The following is a 16,989-nucleotide window of genomic DNA, read 5'->3' as shown; positions in this document are numbered from 1 at the left end:
CAGACCCAGTGTTCACATGTGGCAAGACGCTCCTCGGGGCGCGTCTTGCTTGGGCCTCTCTCCTGGAGGCGCTCAGTCAGACCCATTGTTGACATGTGGCAAGACGCTCCTCGGGGCACGTCTTGCTTGGGCCTCTCTCCTGGAGGCGCTCAGTCAGACCGAGTTCTGACATCTGAAAAGACGCTCCTCGGGCCGCGTCTTGCTTGGGCTTCTCTGCTGGAGGCCCTCAGTCAGACCCAGTGTTGACATGTGGCAAGACGCTCCTCGGGGCGCGTCTTATTTGGGCCTCTCTCCTGGAGGCGCTCAGTAAGACCGAGTGCTGACATGTGGCAAGACGCTCCTCGGGGCGCTTCTTGCTTGGGCTTCTCTCCTGGAGGCCCTCAGTCAGACCCATTGTTGACATGTGGCAAGATGCTCCTCGGGGCGCGTCTTGCTTTGGCCTCTCTCCTGGAGGCGCTCATTCAGACCCAGTGTTCACATGTGGCAAGACGCTCCTCGGGGCGCGTCTTGCTTGGGCCTCTCTCCTGGAGGCGCTCAGTCAGACCCATTGTTGACATGTGGCAAGACGCTCCTCGGGGCACGTCTTGCTTGGGCCTCTCTCCTGGAGGCGCTCAGTCAGACCGAGTTCTGACATCTGAAAAGACGCTCCTCGGGGCGCGTCTTGCTTGGGCTTCTCTGCTGGAGGCCCTCAGTCAGACCCATTGTTGACATGTGGCAAGACGCTCCTCGGGGCGCATCTTGCTTGGGCTTTTCTCCTGGAGGCTGTCAGTCAGACCCATTGTTGTCATGTGGCAAGACGCTCCTCGGGGCGCGTCTCTCTTGGGCCTCTCTCCTGGAGGCGCTCAGTCAGACCGAGTGCTGACATGTGGCAAGACGCTCCTCGGGGCGCGTCTTGCTTGGGCCTCTCTCCTGGAGGCGCTCAGTCAGACCGAGTGCTGACATGTGGCAAGACGCTCCTCGGGGCGCATCTTAATTGGGCTTCTCTCCTGGAGGCTCTCAGTCAGACCCATTGTTGTCATGTGGCAAGACGCTCCTCGGGGCGCGTCTTGCTTGGGCCTCTCTCCTGGAGGCGCTCAGTCAGACCCAGTGTTGACATGTGGCAAGACGCTCCTCCGGGCGCGTCTTGCTTGGGCCTCTCACCTGGAGGCGCTCAGTCAGACCTAGTGCTGACATGTGGCAAGACACTCCTCGGGGCGCATTTCTCTTGGGCTTCTCTCCTGGAGGCCCTCAGTCAGACCCTTCGTTGACATGTGGCAAGATGCTCCTCGGGGCACATCTTGCTTGGGCCTCTCTCCTGGAGGCGCTCAGTCAGACCCAGTGTTGACATGTGGCAAGACGCTCCTCGGGGCGCGTCTTGCTTGGCCCTCTCTCCTGGAGGCGCTCAGTCAGACCGAGTGCTGACATGTGGCAAGAAGCTCCTCGCGGCGCGTCTTGCTTGAGCTTCTCTCCTGGAGGCCCTCAGTCAGACCCATTGTTGACATGTGGCAAGACGCTCCTCGGGGCGCGTCTTGCTTGGGCCTCTCTCCAGAAGGCCCTCAATCAGACCCAGTGTTGACACGTGGCAAGACGCTCCTCGGGGCGCTTCTTGCTTGGGCCTCTCTCCTGGAGGCGCTCAGTCAGACCCAGTGGTGACATGTGGCAAGACGCTCCTCGGGGCGCGTATTGCTTGGGCCTCTCTCCTGGATGCCCTCTGTCAGACCCAGTGTTGACATGTGGCAAGACTCTCCTCGGGGCGCGTCTTGCTTGGGCTTCTCTCATGGATGCCCTCAGTCAGACCCACTGTTGACATGTGTCAAGACGCTCCTCGGGGCGTGTCTTTCTTGGGCCTCTCTCCTGGAGGCGCTCAGTCAGACCCAGTGTTGACATGTGGCAAGACGCTCCCCGGGGCACTTCTTGCTTGGGCTTATCTCCGGGAGGCCCTCAGTCAGACCCATTGTTGACATGTGGCAAGACGCTCCTCGGGGCATGTCTTGCTTGGGCCTCTCTCCTGGAGGCGCTCAGTCAGACCCAGTGTTGACATGTGGCAAGACGCTCCTCCGGGCGCGTCTTGCTTGGGCCTCTCACCTGGAGGCGCTCAGTCAGACCCAGTGTTGACATGTGGCAAGACGCTCCTCGGGGCGCGTCTTGCTTGGGCCTCTCTCCTGGGGAGGCAATCAGTCAGACCCAGTGTTGACATGTGTCAAGACGCTCCTCGGGCGTTTCTTGCTTGGGCCTCTCTACTGGAGGCGCTCAGTCAGACCCAGTGTTGACATGTGGCAAGACGCGCCCCGAGGAGCGTCTTGCTTGGGCCTCTCTCCTGGAGGCGCTCAGTCAGACCCAGTGTTGACATGTGGCAAGACGCTCCCCGGGGCGCTTCTTGCTTGGGCTTCTCTCCTGGAGGCCCTCAGTCAGACCCATTGTTGACATGTGGCAAGACACTCCTCGGGGCACGTCTTGCTTGGAACTCTCTCCTGGAGACACTCAGTCAGACCGAGTAGTGACATGTGACAAGACGCTCCTCGGGGCGCGTCTTGCTTGGGCCTCTCTCCTGGGGGCGCTCAGTCAGACCCAGTGTTGACATGTGGCAAGATGCTCCTCGGGGCGCGTCTTGCTTGGGCCTCTCTCCTGGAGGTGCTCAGTCAGACCCAGTGTTCACATGTGGCAAGACGCTCCTCGGGGCGCGTCTTGCTTGGGCTTCTCTCCTGGAGGCCCTCAGTCAGACCCATTGTTGACATGTGGCAAGACGCTCCTCGGGGCGCGTCTTATTTGGGCCTCTCTCCTGGAGGCGCTCAGTAAGACCGAGTGCTGACATGTGGCAAGACGCTCCTCGGGGCGCTTCTTGCTTGGGCTTCTCTCCTGGAGGCCCTCAGTCAGACCCATTGTTGACATGTGGCAAGATGCTCCTCGGGGCGCATCTTGCTTGGGCCTCTCTCCTTGAGGCCCTCTGTCAGACCCAGTGTTGACATGTGGCAAAACGCTCCTCCGGGCGCGTCTTGCTTGGGCCTCTCTCCTGGAGGCGCTCAGTCAGACCCAGTGTTGACATGTGGCAAGACGCTCCTTGGGGCGCGTCTTGCTTGGGCCTCTCTCCTGGAGGCGCTCAGTCAGACCAAGTGCTGACATGTGGCAAGACGCTCCTCGGGGCGCTTCTTGCTTGGGCATCTCTCCTGGAGGCCCTCAGTCAGACCCATTGTTGACATGTGGCAAGATGCTCCTCGGGGCGCATCTTGCTTGGGCCTCTCTCCTTGAGGCCCTCTGTCAGACCCAGTGTTGACATGTGGCAAAACGCTCCTCCGGGCGCGTCTTGCTTGGGCCTCTCTCCTGGAGGCGCTCAGTCAGACCCAGTGTTGACATGTGGCAAGACGCTCCTTGGGGCGCGTCTTGCTTGGGCCTCTCTCCTGGAGGCGCTCAGTCAGACCGAGTGCTGACATGTGGCAAGACGCTCCCCGGGGCGCGTCTTGCTGGGGCTTCTCTCATGGAGGCACTCAGTCAGACCCAGTGTTGACATGTGGCAAGACGCTCCTCAGGGCGTTTCTTGCTTGGGCCTCTCTCCCGGAGGCGCTCAGTCAGACCCAGTGTTGACATGTGACAAGACACTCCTCGGGGCGCATCTTGCTTGGGCTTTTCTCCTTGAGGCTCTCAGTCAGACCCATTGTTGACATGTGTCAAGACGCTCCTCGGGGCACATCTTGCTTTGGCCTCTCTCCTGGAGGCGCTCAGTCAGACCGAGTGCTGACATGTGGCAAGAAGCTCCTCGGGGCGCGTCTTCCTTGGGCTTCTCTCCTGGAGGCCCTCAGTCAGACCCATTGTTGACATGTGGCAAGACGCTCCTCGGGGCGCGTATTGCTCTGGCCTCTCTCCTGGATGCCCTCTGTCAGACCCAGTGTTGACATGTGGCAAGACTCTCCTCGGGGCGCGTCTTGCTTGGGCTTCTCACATGGAGGCCCTCAGTCAGACCCATTGTTGACATGTGACAAGACGCTCCTCGGGGCACGTCTTGCTTGGGCCTCTCTCCTGGAGGCGCTCAGTCAGACAGAGTAGTGACATGTGACAAGACGCTCCTCGGGGCGCGTCTTGCTGGGGCTTCTCTCATGGAGGCACTCAGTCAGACCCAGTGTTGACATGTGTCAAGACGCTCCTCGGGCGTTTCTTGCTTGGGCCTCTCTCCTGGAGGCGCTCAGTCAGACCCAGAGGTGACATGTGGCAAGACGCTCCTCGGGCCTCTCTCCTGGAGGCGCTCAGTCAGACCGAGTGCTGACATGTGGCAAGACGCTCCTCCGGGCGCGTCTTGCTTGGGCCTCTCTCCTGGAGGCGCTCAGTCAGACCGAGTGCTGACATGAGGTAAGATGCTCCTCAGGGCGCGTCTTGCTGGGGCCTCTCTCCTGGAGGTGCTCAATCAGACCCAGTGGTGACACGTGGCAAGACGCTCCTCGGGGCGCGTCTTGCTTGGGCCTGTCTCCTGGAGGAGCTCAGTCAGACCCAGTGGTGACACGTGGCAAGACGCTCCTCGGGGCGCATCTTGCTTGGGCCTCTCTCCTGGAGGCGCTAAGTCAGACCCAGTGTTGACACGTGGCAAGACGCTCCTCGGGGCGCGTCTTGCTTGGGCCTCTCTCCTGGAGGCGCTCAGTCAGACCCAGTGTTGACATGTGGCAAGACACTCCTCGGGGCGCGTCTTGCTTGGGCCTCTCTCATGGAGGCCCTCTGTCAGACCCAGTGTTGACACATGGCAAGACGCTCCTCGGGGCGCTTCTTGCTTGGGCCTCTCTCCTGGAGGCGCTCAGTCAGACCCAGTGGTGACATGTGGCAAGACGCTCCTCGGGGCGCATCTTGCTTGGGCTTCTCTCATGGATGCCCTCAGTCAGACCCACTGTTGACATGTGTCAAGACGCTCCTCGGGGCGTGTCTTTCTTGGGCCTCTCTCCTGGAGGCGCTCAGTCAGACCCAGTGTTGACATGTGGCAAGACGCTCCCCGGGGCACTTCTTGCTTGGGCTTATCTCCGGGAGGCCCTCAGTCAGACCCATTGTTGACATGTGGCAAGACGCTCCTCGGGGCATGTCTTGCTTGGGCCTCTCTCCTGGAGGCGCTCAGTCAGACCCAGTGTTGACATGTGGCAAGACGCTCCTCCGGGCGCGTCTTGCTTGGGCCTCTCACCTGGAGGCGCTCAGTCAGACCCAGTGTTGACATGTGGCAAGACGCTCCTCGGGGCGCGTCTTGCTTGGGCCTCTCTCCTGGGGAGGCAATCAGTCAGACCCAGTGTTGACATGTGTCAAGACGCTCCTCGGGCGTTTCTTGCTTGGGCCTCTCTACTGGAGGCGCTCAGTCAGACCCAGTGTTGACATGTGGCAAGACGCTCCTCGGGGCGCGTCTTGCTTGGGCCTCTCTCCTGGAGGCGCTCAGTCAGACCTAGTGCTGACATGTGGCAAGACGCTCCTCGGGGCGCGTCTTGCTTGGGCCTCTCTCCTGGAGGCGCTCAGTCAGACCGAGTGCTGACATGTGGCAAGACGCTCCTCGGGGCACGTCTTGCTGGGGCTTCTCTCCTGGAGGCGCTCAGTCAGACCCAGTGTTCACATGTGACAAGACGCTCCTCGGGGCGCGTCTTTCTTGGGCCTCTCTCCTGGAGGCGCTCAGTCAGACCCAGAGGTGACATGTGACAAGACGCTCCTCGGGGCGCGTCTTGCTTGGGCCTCTCTCCTGGAGGCCCTCCGTCAAACCCAGTGTTGACATGTGGCAAGATGCTCCTCGGGGCGCATCTTGCTTGGGCCTCTCTCCTGGATGCGCTCAGTCATACCGAGTGCTGACATGTGGCAAGACGCTCCTCGGGGCACGTCTTGCTGGGGCTTCTCTCCTGGAGGCGCTCAGTCAGACCCAGTGTTGACATGTGACAAGACGCTCCTCGGGGCGCGTCTTGCTTGGGCCTCTCTCCTGGAGGCGCTCAGTCAGACCCAGTGTTGACATGTGGCAAGACGCTCCCCGGGGCGCTTCTTGCTTGGGCTTCTCTCCTGGAGGCCCTCAGTCAGACCCATTGTTGACATGTGGCAAGACACTCCTCGGGGCACGTCTTGCTTGGAACTCTCTCCTGGAGACACTCAGTCAGACCGAGTAGTGACATGTGACAAGACGCTCCTCGGGGCGCGTCTTGCTTGGGCCTCTCTCCTGGGGGCGCTCAGTCAGACCCAGTGTTGACATGTGGCAAGATGCTCCTCGGGGCGCGTCTTGCTTGGGCCTCTCTCCTGGAGGTGCTCAGTCAGACCCAGTGTTCACATGTGGCAAGACGCTCCTCGGGGCGCGTCTTGCTTGGGCTTCTCTCCTGGAGGCCCTCAGTCAGACCCATTGTTGACATGTGGCAAGACGCTCCTCGGGGCGCGTCTTATTTGGGCCTCTCTCCTGGAGGCGCTCAGTAAGACCGAGTGCTGACATGTGGCAAGACGCTCCTCGGGGCGCTTCTTGCTTGGGCTTCTCTCCTGGAGGCCCTCAGTCAGACCCATTGTTGACATGTGGCAAGATGCTCCTCGGGGCGCATCTTGCTTGGGCCTCTCTCCTTGAGGCCCTCTGTCAGACCCAGTGTTGACATGTGGCAAAACGCTCCTCCGGGCGCGTCTTGCTTGGGCCTCTCTCCTGGAGGCGCTCAGTCAGACCCAGTGTTGACATGTGGCAAGACGCTCCTTGGGGCGCGTCTTGCTTGGGCCTCTCTCCTGGAGGCGCTCAGTCAGACCAAGTGCTGACATGTGGCAAGACGCTCCTCGGGGCGCTTCTTGCTTGGGCTTCTCTCCTGGAGGCCCTCAGTCAGACCCATTGTTGACATGTGGCAAGATGCTCCTCGGGGCGCATCTTGCTTGGGCCTCTCTCCTTGAGGCCCTCTGTCAGACCCAGTATTGACATGTGGCAAAACGCTCCTCCGGGCGCGTCTTGCTTGGGCCTCTCTCCTGGAGGCGCTCAGTCAGACCCAGTGTTGACATGTGGCAAGACGCTCCTTGGGGCGCGTCTTGCTTGGGCCTCTCTCCTGGAGGCGCTCAGTCAGACCGAGTGCTGACATGTGGCAAGACGCTCCCCGGGGCGCGTCTTGCTGGGGCTTCTCTCATGGAGGCACTCAGTCAGACCCAGTGTTGACATGTGGCAAGACGCTCCTCAGGGCGTTTCTTGCTTGGGCCTCTCTCCCGGAGGCGCTCAGTCAGACCCAGTGTTGACATGTGACAAGACGCTCCTCGGGGCGCATCTTGCTTGGGCTTTTCTCCTTGAGGCTCTCAGTCAGACCCATTGTTGACATGTGTCAAGACGCTCCTCGGGGCACATCTTGCTTTGGCCTCTCTCCTGGAGGCGCTCAGTCAGACCGAGTGCTGACATGTGGCAAAAAGCTCCTCGGGGCGCGTCTTCCTTGGGCTTCTCTCCTGGAGGCCCTCAGTCAGACCCATTGTTGACATGTGGCAAGACGCTCCTCGGGGCGCGTATTGCTCTGGCCTCTCTCCTGGATGCCCTCTGTCAGACCCAGTGTTGACATGTGGCAAGACTCTCCTCGGGGCGCGTCTTGCTTGGGCTTCTCACATGGAGGCCCTCAGTCAGACCCATTGTTGACATGTGACAAGACGCTCCTCGGGGCACGTCTTGCTTGGGCCTCTCTCCTGGAGGCGCTCAGTCAGACAGAGTAGTGACATGTGACAAGACGCTCCTCGGGGCGCGTCTTGCTGGGGCTTCTCTCATGGAGGCACTCAGTCAGACCCAGTGTTGACATGTGTCAAGACGCTCCTCGGGCGTTTCTTGCTTGGGCCTCTCTCCTGGAGGCGCTCAGTCAGACCCAGAGGTGACATGTGGCAAGACGCTCCTCGGGCCTCTCTCCTGGAGGCGCTCAGTCAGACCGAGTGCTGACATGTGGCAAGACGCTCCTCCGGGCGCGTCTTGCTTGGGCCTCTCTCCTGGAGGCGCTCAGTCAGACCGAGTGCTGACATGAGGTAAGATGCTCCTCAGGGCGCATCTTGCTGGGGCCTCTCTCCTGGAGGTGCTCAATCAGACCCAGTGGTGACACGTGGCAAGACGCTCCTCGGGGCGCGTCTTGCTTGGGCCTGTCTCCTGGAGGAGCTCAGTCAGACCCAGTGGTGACACGTGGCAAGACGCTCCTCGGGGCGCATCTTGCTTGGGCCTCTCTCCTGGAGGCGCTAAGTCAGACCCAGTGTTGACACGTGGCAAGACGCTCCTCGGGGCGCGTCTTGCTTGGGCCTCTCTCCTGGAGGCGCTCAGTCAGACCCAGTGTTGACATGTGGCAAGACACTCCTCGGGGCGCGTCTTGCTTGGGCCTCTCTCATGGAGGCCCTCTGTCAGACCCAGTGTTGACACATGGCAAGACGCTCCTCGGGGCGCTTCTTGCTTGGGCCTCTCTCCTGGAGGCGCTCAGTCAGACCCAGTGGTGACATGTGGCAAGACGCTCCTCGGGGCGCGTATTGCTTGGGCCTCTCTCCTGGATGCCCTCTGTCAGACCCAGTGTTGACATGTGGCAAGACGCTCCTCGGGGCGCGTTTTGCTTGGGCCTCTCTCCAGAAGGCCCTCAATCAGACCCAGTGTTGACACGTGGCAAGACGCTCCTCGGGGCGCTTCTTGCTTGGGCCTCTCTCCTGGAGGCGCTCAGTCAGACCCAGTGGTGACATGTGGCAAGACGCTCCTCGGGGCACGTCTTGCTTGGGCCTCTCTCCTGGAGGCGCTCAGTCAGACCCAGTGTTGACATGTGGCAAGACGCTCCTCGGGGCGCGTCTTGCTTGGGCCTCTCTCCTGGAGGTTCTCAGTCACACCCAGTGTTGACATGTGGAAAGATGCTCCTCGGGGCGCGTCTTGCTTGGGCCTCTCTCCTGGAGGCGCTCAGTCAGACCCAGTGTTCACATGTGGCAAGACGCTCCTCGGGGCGCTTCTTGCTTGGGCCTCTCTCCTGGAGGCGCTCAGTCAGACCCATTGTTGACATGTGGCAAGACGCTCCTCGGGGCACGTCTTGCTTGGGCCTCTTTCCTTGAGGCCCTCTGTCAGACACAGTGTTGACATGTGGCAAAACGCTCCTCCGGGCGCGTCTTGCTTGGGCCTGTCTCCTGGAGGAGCTCAGTCAGACCCAGTGGTGACACGTGGCAAGACGCTCCTCGGGGCGCATCTTGCTTGGGCCTCTCTCCTGGAGGCGCTAAGTCAGACCCAGTGTTGACACGTGGCAAGACGCTCCTCGGGGCGCGTCTTGCTTGGGCCTCTCTCCTGGAGGCGCTCAGTCAGACCCAGTGTTGACATGTGGCAAGACACTCCTCGGGGCGCGTCTTGCTTGGGCCTCTCTCATGGAGGCCCTCTGTCGGACCCAGTGTTGACATGTGTCAAGACGCTCCTCGGGGCGCATCTTGCTTTGGCCTCTCTCCTGGAGGCGCTCAGTCAGACCAAGTGCTGACATGTGGCAAGAAGCTCCTCGGGGCGTGTCTTGCTTGGGCTTCTCTCCTGGAGGCCCTCAGTCAGACCCATTGTTGACATGTGGCAAGACGCTCCTCGGGGCGCGTCTTGCTTGGGCCTCTCTCCAGAAGGCCCTCAATCAGACCCAGTGTTGACACATGGCAAGACACTCCTCGGGGCGCTTCTTGCTTGGGCCTCTCTCCTGGAGGCGCTCAGTCAGACCCATTGTTGACATGTGGCAAGATGCTCCTCGGGGCGCATCTTGCTTGGGCCTCTCTCCTTGAGGCCCTCTGTCAGACCCAGTGTTGACATGTGGCAAAACGCTCCTCCGGGCGCGTCTTGCTTGGGCCTCTCTCCTGGAGGCGCTCAGTCAGACCCAGTGTTGACATGTGACAAGACGCTCCTTGGGGCGCGTCTTGCTTGGGCCTCTCTCCTGGAGGCGCCCAGTCAGACCGAGTGCTGACATCTGGCAAGACGCTCCCCGGGGCGCGTCTTGCTGGGGCTTCTCTCATGGAGGCACTCAGTCAGACCCAGTGTTGACATGTGGCAAGACGCTCCTCAGGGCGCGTCTTGCTTGGGCCTCTCTCCTGGGGAGGCGATCAGTCAGACCCAGTGTTGACATGTGTCAAGACGCTCCTCGGGCGTTTCTTGCTTGGGCCTCTCTCCCGGAGGCGCTCAGTCAGACCCAGTGTTGACATGTGACAAGACGCTCCTCGGGGCGCGTCTTGCTTGGGCCTCTCTCCTGGAGGTGCTCAGTCAGACCCAGAGGTAACATGTGGCAAGACGCTCCTCGGGGCGCGTCTTGCTTGGGCCTCTCTCCTGGAGGCGCTCAGTCAGACCCATTGTTGACATGTGGAAAGATGCTCCTCGGGGCGCGTCTTGCTTGGGCCTCTCTCCTGGAGGCGCTCAGTCAGACCCAGTGTTCACATGTGGCAAGACGCTCCTCGGGGCGCTTCTTGCTTGGGCCTCTCTCCTGGAGGCGCTCAGTCAGACCCAGTGTTGACATGTGGCAAGACGCTCCTCGGGGCACGTCTTGCTTGGGCCTCTCTACTTGAGGCCCTCTGTCAGACCCAGTGTTGACATGTGGCAAAACGCTCCTCCGGGCGCGTCTTGCTTGGGCCTGTCTCCTGGAGGAGCTCAGTCAGACCCAGTGGTGACACGTGGCAAGACGCTCCTCGGGGCGCATCTTGCTTGGGCCTCTCTCCTGGAGGCGCTAAGTCAGACCCAGTGTTGACACGTGGCAAGACGCTCCTCGGGGCGCGTCTTGCTTGGGCCTCTCTCCTGGAGGCGCTCAGTCAGACCCAGTGTTGACATGTGGCAAGACACTCCTCGGGGCGCGTCTTGCTTGGGCCTCTCTCATGGAGGCCCTCTGTCGGACCCAGTGTTGACATGTGTCAAGACGCTCCTCGGGGCGCATCTTGCTTTGGCCTCTCTCCTGGAGGCGCTCAGTCAGACCAAGTGCTGACATGTGGCAAGAAGCTCCTCGGGGCGTGTCTTGCTTGGGCTTCTCTCCTGGAGGCCCTCAGTCAGACCCATTGTTGACATGTGGCAAGACGCTCCTCGGGGCGCGTCTTGCTTGGGCCTCTCTCCAGAAGGCCCTCAATCAGACCCAGTGTTGACACATGGCAAGACGCTCCTCGCGGCGCTTCTTGCTTGGGCCTCTCTCCTGGAGGCGCTCAGTCAGACCCATTGTTGACATTTGGCAAGATGCTCCTCGGGGCGCATCTTGCTTGGGCCTCTCTCCTTGAGGCCCTCTGTCAGACCCAGTGTTGACATGTGGCAAAACGCTCCTCCGGGCGCGTCTTGCTTGGGCCTCTCTCCTGGAGGCGCTCAGTCAGACCCAGTGTTGACATGTGGCAAGACGCTCCTTGGGGCGCGTCTTGCCTTGGCCTCTCTCCTGGAGGCGCCCAGTCAGACCGAGTGCTGACATCTGGCAAGACGCTCCCCGGGGCGCGTCTTGCTGGGGCTTCTCTCATGGAGGCACTCAGTCAGACCCAGTGTTGACATGTGGCAAGACGCTCCTCAGGGCGCGTCTTGCTTGGGCCTCTCTCCTGGGGAGGCGATCAGTCAGACCCAGTGTTGACATGTGTCAAGACGCTCCTCGGGCATTTCTTGCTTGGGCCTCTCTCCCGGAGGCGCTCAGTCAGACCCAGTGTTGACATGTGACAAGACGCTCCTCGGGGCGCGTCTTGCTTGGGCCTCTCTCCTGGAGGTGCTCAGTCAGACCCAGAGGTAACATGTGGCAAGACGCTCCTCGGGGCGCGTCTTGCTTGGGCCTCTCTCCTGGAGGCGCTCAGTCAGACCCATTGTTGACATGTGGCAAGACGCTCCTCGGGGCACGTCTTGCTTGGGCCTCTCTCCTTGAGGCCCTCTGTCAGACCCAGTGTTGACATGTGGCAAAACGCTCCTCCGGGCGCTTCTTGCTTGGGCTTCTCTCCTGGAGGCCCTCAGTCAGACCCTTCGTTGACATGTGGCAAGACGCTCCTCGGGGCGGGTCTTGCTTGGCCCTCTCTCCGGGAGGCGCTCAGTCAGACTGAGTGCTGACATCTGGCAAGATGCTCCTCGGGGCGCATCTTGCTTGGGCTTCTCTCCTGGAGGCCCTCACTCAGACCCATTGTTGACATGTGGCAAGACGCTCCTCCGGGCGCATCTTGCTTGGGCCTCTCTCCTGGAGGCGCTCAGTCAGACCGAGTGCTGACATGTGGCAAGACGCTCCTCGGGGCACGTCTTGCTGGGGCCTCTCTCCTGGAGGCGCTCAGTCAGACCGAGTGCTGACATGTGGCAAGACGCTCCTCGGGCGTTTCTTGCTTGGGCCTCTCTCCTGGAGGCGCTCAGTCAGACCCAGTGGTGACATGTGGCAAGACGCTCCTCGGGGCACGTCTTGCTTGGGCCTCTCTCCTGGAGGCGCTCAGTCAGACCGAGTGCTGACATGTGGCAAGACGCTCCTCGGGGCGCATCTTGCTTGGGCTTTTCTCCTGGAGGCTCTCAGTCAGACCCATTGTTGTCATGTGGCAAGACGCTCCTCGGGGCGCGTCTTGCTTGGGCCTCTCTCCTGGAGGCGCTCAGTCAGACTGAGTGCTGACATGTGGCAAGACGCTCCTCGGGGCGCGTCTTGCTTGGGCCTCTCTCCTGGAGGCGCTCAGTCAGACCGAGTGCTGACATGTGGCAAGACGCTCCTCGGGGCGCATCTTGCTTGGGCTTCTCTCCTGGAGGCTCTCAGTCAGACCCATTGTTGTCATGTGACAAGACGCTCCTCGGGGCGCGTCTTGCTTGGGCCTCTCTCCTGGAGGCGCTCAGTCAGACCCAGTGTTGACATGTGGCAAGACGCTCCTCCGGGCGCGTCTTGCTTGGGCCTCTCACCTGGAGGCGTTCAGTCAGACCCAGTGTTGACATGTGGCAACACGCTCCTCGGGGCGCGTCTTGCTTGGGCCTCTCTCCTGGGGAGGCGATCAGTCAGACCCAGTGTTGACATGTGTCAAGACGCTCCTCGGGCGTTTCTTGCTTGGGCCTCTATCCTGGAGGCGCTCAGTCAGACCCAGTGTTGACATGTGGCAAGACGCTCCTCGGGGCGCGTCTTGCTTGGGCCTCTCTCCTGGAGGCGCTCAGTCAGACCTAGTGCTGACATGTGGCAAGACGCGCCTCGGGGCGCTTCTTGCTTGGGCTTCTCTCCTGGAGGCCCTCAGTCAGACCCTTCGTTGACATGTGGCAAGACGCTCCTCGGGGCGCGTCTTGCTTGGCCCTCTCTCCTGGAGGCGCTCAGTCAGACTGAGTGCTGACATGTGGCAAGACGCTCCTCGGGGCGCATCTTGCTTGGGCTTCTCTCCTGGAGGCCCTCACTCAGACCCATTGTTGACATGTGGCAAGACGCTCCTCCGGGCGCATCTTGCTTGGGCCTCTCTCCTGGAGGCGCTCAGTCAGACCGAGTGCTGACATGTGGCAAGACGCTCCTCGGGGCACGTCTTGCTGGGGCTTCTCTCCTGGAGGCGCTCAGTCAGACCCAGTGTTGACATGTGACAAGACGCTCCTCGGGGCGCGTCTTTCTTGGGCCTCTCTCCTGGAGGCGCTCAGTCAGACCCAGAGGTGATATGTGGCAAGACACTCCTCGGGGCGCGTCTTGCTTGGGCCTCTCTCCTGGAGGCCCTCTGTCAAACCCAGTGTTGACATGTGGCAAGATGCTCCTCGGGGCGCATCTTGCTTGGGCCTCTCTCCTGGAGGCGCTCAGTCATACCGAGTGCTGACATGTGGCAAGACGCTCCTCGGGGCACGTCTTGCTGGGGCTTCTCTCCTGGAGGCGCTCAGTCAGACCCAGTGTTGACATGTGACAAGACGCTCCTCGGGGCACGTCTTGCTTGGGCCTCTCTCCTGGAGGCGCTCAGTCAGACCCAGTGTTGACATGTGGCAAGACACTCCTCGGGGCGCATCTTGCTTGGGCCTCTCTCATGGAGGCCCTCTGTCAGACCCAGTGTTGACATGTGTCAAGACGCTCCTTGAGGCACTTCTTGCTTTGGCCTCTCTCCTGAAGGCGCCAGTCAGACCGAGTGCTGACATGTGGCAAGAAGCTCCTCGGGGCGCGTCTTCCTTGGGCTTCTCTCCTGGAGGCCCTCAGTCAGACCCATTGTTGACATGTGGCAAGACGCTCCTCGGGGCGCGTATTGCTTGGGCCTCTCTCCTGGATGCCCTCTGTCAGACCCAGTGTTGACATGTGGCAAGAATCTCCTCGGGGCGCGTCTTGCTTGGGCTTCTCACATGGAGGCCCTCAGTCAGACCCAGTGTTTACATGTGACAAGACGCTCCTCGGGACACGTCTTGCTTGGGCCTCTCTCCTGGAGGCGCTCAGTCAGACCGAGTAGTGACATGTGACAAGACGCTCCTCGGGGCGCGTCTTGCTGGGGCTTCTCTCATGGAGGCACTCAGTCAGACCCAGTGTTTACATGTGGCAAGACGCTCCTCGGGGCGCGTCTTGCTTGGGCCTCTCTCCTGGAGGCGCTCAGTCAGACCCAGTGTTGACATGTGTCAAGACGCTCCTCGGGCGTTTCTTGCTTGGGCCTCTCTCCTGGAGGCGCTCAGTCAGACCCAGTGGTGACACATGGCAAGACGCTCCTCGGGGCGCGTCTTGCTTGGGCCTGTCTCCTGGAGGAGCTCATTCAGACCCAGTGGTGACACGTGGCAAGACGCTCCTCGGGGCGCATCTTGCTTGGGCCTCTCTCCTGGAGGCGCTAAGTCAGACCCAGTGTTGACACGTGGCAAGACGCTCCTCGGGGCGCTTCTTGCTTGGGCCTCTCTCCTGGAGGCGCTCAGTCAGACCCAGTGTTGACATGTGGCAAGACACTCCTCGGGGCGCGTCTTGCTTGGGCCTCTCTCATGGAGGCCCTCTGTCAGACCCAGTGTTGACATGTGTCAAGACGCTCCTCGGGGTGTGTCTTGCTTTGGCCTCTCTCCTAGAGGCGCTCAGTCAGACCGAGTGCTGACATGTGGCAAGAAGCTCCTCGGGGTGTGTCTTGCTTGGGCTTCTCTCCTGGAGGCCCTCAGTCAGACCCATTGTTGACATGTGGCAAGACGCTCCTCGGGGCGCGTCTTGCTTGGGCCTCTCTCCAGAAGGCCCTCAATCAGACCCAGTGTTGACACGTGTCAAGACGCTCCCCGGGGCGCTTCTTGCTTGGGCCTCTCTCCTGGAGGCGCTCAGTCAGACCCAGTGGTGACATGTGGCAAGACGCTCCTCGGGGCGCGTATTGCTTGGGCCTCTCTCCTGGATGCCCTCTGTCAGACCCAGTGTTGACATGTGGCAAGACGCTCCTCGGGGCGCGTTTTGCTTGGGCCTCTCTCCAGAAGGCCCTCAATCAGACCCAGTGTTGACACGTGGCAAGACGCTCCTCGGGGCGCTTCTTGCTTGGGCCTCTCTCCTGGAGGAGCTCATTCAGACCCAGTGGTGACACGTGGCAAGACGCTCCTCGGGGCGCATCTTGCTTGGGCCTCTCTCCTGGAGGCGCTAAGTCAGACCCAGTGTTGACACGTGGCAAGACGCTCCTCGGGGCGCTTCTTGCTTGGGCCTCTCTCCTGGAGGCGCTCAGTCAGACCAGTGTTGACATGTGGCAAGACACTCCTCGGGGCGCGTCTTGCTTGGGCCTCTCTCATGGAGGCCCTCTGTCAGACCCAGTGTTGACATGTGTCAAGACGCTCCTCGGGGCGCGTCTTGCTTTGGCCTCTCTCCTGGAGGTGCTCAGTCAGACCGAGTGCTGACATGTGGCAAGAAGCTCCTCGGGGCGTGTCTTGCTTGGGCCTCTCTCCTGGAGGCCCTCAGTCAGACCCATTGTTGACATGTGGCAAGACGCTCCTCGGGGCGCGTCTTGCTTGGGCCTCTCTCCAGAAGGCCCTCAATCAGACCCAGTGTTGACACGTGGCAAGACGCTCCTCGGGGCGCTTCTTGCTTGGGCCTCTCTCCTGGAGGCGCTCAGTCAGACCCAGTGGTGACATGTGGCAAGACGCTCCTCGGGGCGCGTATTGCTTGGGCCTCTCTCCTGGATGCCCTCTGTCAGACCCAGTGTTGACATGTGGCAAGACGCTCCTCGGGGCGCGTTTTGCTTGGGCCTCTCTCCAGAAGGCCCTCAATCAGACCCAGTGTTGACACGTGGCAAGACGCTCCTCGGGGCGCTTCTTGCTTGGGCCTCTCTCCTGGAGGCGCTCAGTCAGACCCAGTGGTGACATGTGGCAAGACGCTCCTCGGGACACGTCTTGCTTGGGCCTCTCTCCTGGAGGCGCTCAGTCAGACCGAGTAGTGACATGTGACAAGACGCTCCTCGGGGCGCGTCTTGCTGGGGCTTCTCTCATGGAGGCACTCAGTCAGACCCAGTGTTGACATGTGTCAAGACGCTCCTCGGGCGTTTCTTGCTAGGGCCTCTCTCCCGGAGGCGCTCAGTCAGACCCAGTGTTGACATGTGACAAGACGCTCCTCGGGGCGCGTCTTGCTTGGGCCTCTCTCCTGGAGGTGCTCAGTCAGACCCAGAGGTGACATGTGGCAAGACGCTCCTCGGGGCGCGTCTTGCTTGGGCTTCTCTCCTGGAGGCCCTCAGTCAGACCCAGTGTTGACATGTGGCAAGACGCTCCTCGGGGCGCGTCTTGCTTGGGCCTCTCTCCTGGAGGTTCTCAGTCACACCCAGTGTTGACATGTGGCAAGATGCTCCTCGGGGCGCGTTTTGCTTGGGCCTCTCTCCTGGAGGCGCTCAGTCAGACCCAGTGTTCACATGTGGCAAGACGCTCCTCGGGGCGCTTCTTGCTTGGGCCTCTCTCCTGGAGGCTCTCAGTCAGACCCATTGTTGCAATGTGCCTCATTGCGACCCGAGAGGCGTATGTGATCCTTTGCAAATCGACAACACCACAGCGGTCGAGTGCGAATTCACGGTCGGCGGCGTGTTGTCCTTACTGTGACCCATACAATGTGACAGTCCGTGTCACGGACCGGTGTGTTACGACCCGACTAACGAAACATACCAGGTGATAACATTGCATCTGCCCATTACAGCGGAGCGAGCGTTTCGCCACACTCCCAAACCAAGGTTAATATTTGTAGCGCACGCCCTTCTCGGACCTCGGTGCACGCGAAACACTGGCGTACACTC

Source organism: Nothobranchius furzeri, chromosome 11 (genome assembly GCF_043380555.1).
Source record: "Nothobranchius furzeri strain GRZ-AD chromosome 11, NfurGRZ-RIMD1, whole genome shotgun sequence".
NCBI lineage: Eukaryota > Metazoa > Chordata > Actinopteri > Cyprinodontiformes > Nothobranchiidae > Nothobranchius > Nothobranchius furzeri.
Note: the sequence above shows the minus strand (reverse complement) of the source record.